Genomic DNA, 721 nt, shown 5'->3' with positions numbered 1-721 from the left:
TTCAGACCCATGTTGTTCAAAGGTCAAGTGTACCCCACCCTCAAGTCTGCACTGCCCTGGCATGGCTTAGCATCTGTCCCTTAGCACGTTATCTTTAGTTGCCTAAGATACCTTTTTGGCAGCACTCACTGAATGCACTTTTTCAGCATTCAGCACTTTATCTGAATGCTAGGCAGCCCACCTTGGCCAGTATAGAAAAAAAATTTTTTCCCTGAGATACGGCTGGAATCATACTGATAATTTGTAAATATGGAGAATGAATGTATTATAAAGGTCTCTCTTTTATAAACTCAGGTCACACCCTAGTAATTTAATGTGTGCATGGTGTTCTTTGGCAGCTTAGGTAAGTGCAATGGAATTTTTTTTTTTTTACTATTTGCTTTCATTCTGCCACATAGATATATTTATTAGGACCCATCAGAATTAAAATCCAAGTGAAGTAGGCATTTAGTGGCTTCATGTTTCAAAACATACATTTATGTTATTGCCTTCAAATGCTGTAGAGAGTAAGTGTCCACATTTTTGAGACATTGTACTAGGAAAGAAGAATTAACATGATGCTTAGCTTTCCTGGACTTTGTAATTTTAAAGAATGATTTTGGTACCAGAAAACCAACAAAATTCAGAATAGGATACAGAAGAGAATTCGGTACAAAAAAATAAGCTTAAGAAAAAAATGAATGCTTTGGTAAATCATGTATTTACTCATGCATAAAGATAC

The 721-nt window shown here is 35.6% G+C and overlaps 1 protein-coding gene across 8 annotated transcripts in view; it reads right to left on the bottom strand.

Moving 5' to 3' along the window:
• Positions 1-721, bottom strand: part of HEPH (hephaestin) — a 129,578-nt gene that overhangs the window by 100,407 nt on the left and 28,450 nt on the right. The gene's annotated exons all lie outside the window — the stretch shown is intronic.

This window comes from Suricata suricatta, chromosome X (genome assembly GCF_006229205.1).
Source record: "Suricata suricatta isolate VVHF042 chromosome X, meerkat_22Aug2017_6uvM2_HiC, whole genome shotgun sequence".
Taxonomy (NCBI): Eukaryota; Metazoa; Chordata; class Mammalia; order Carnivora; family Herpestidae; genus Suricata; species Suricata suricatta.
This window is presented reverse-complemented; position numbering and strand designations above follow the sequence as displayed.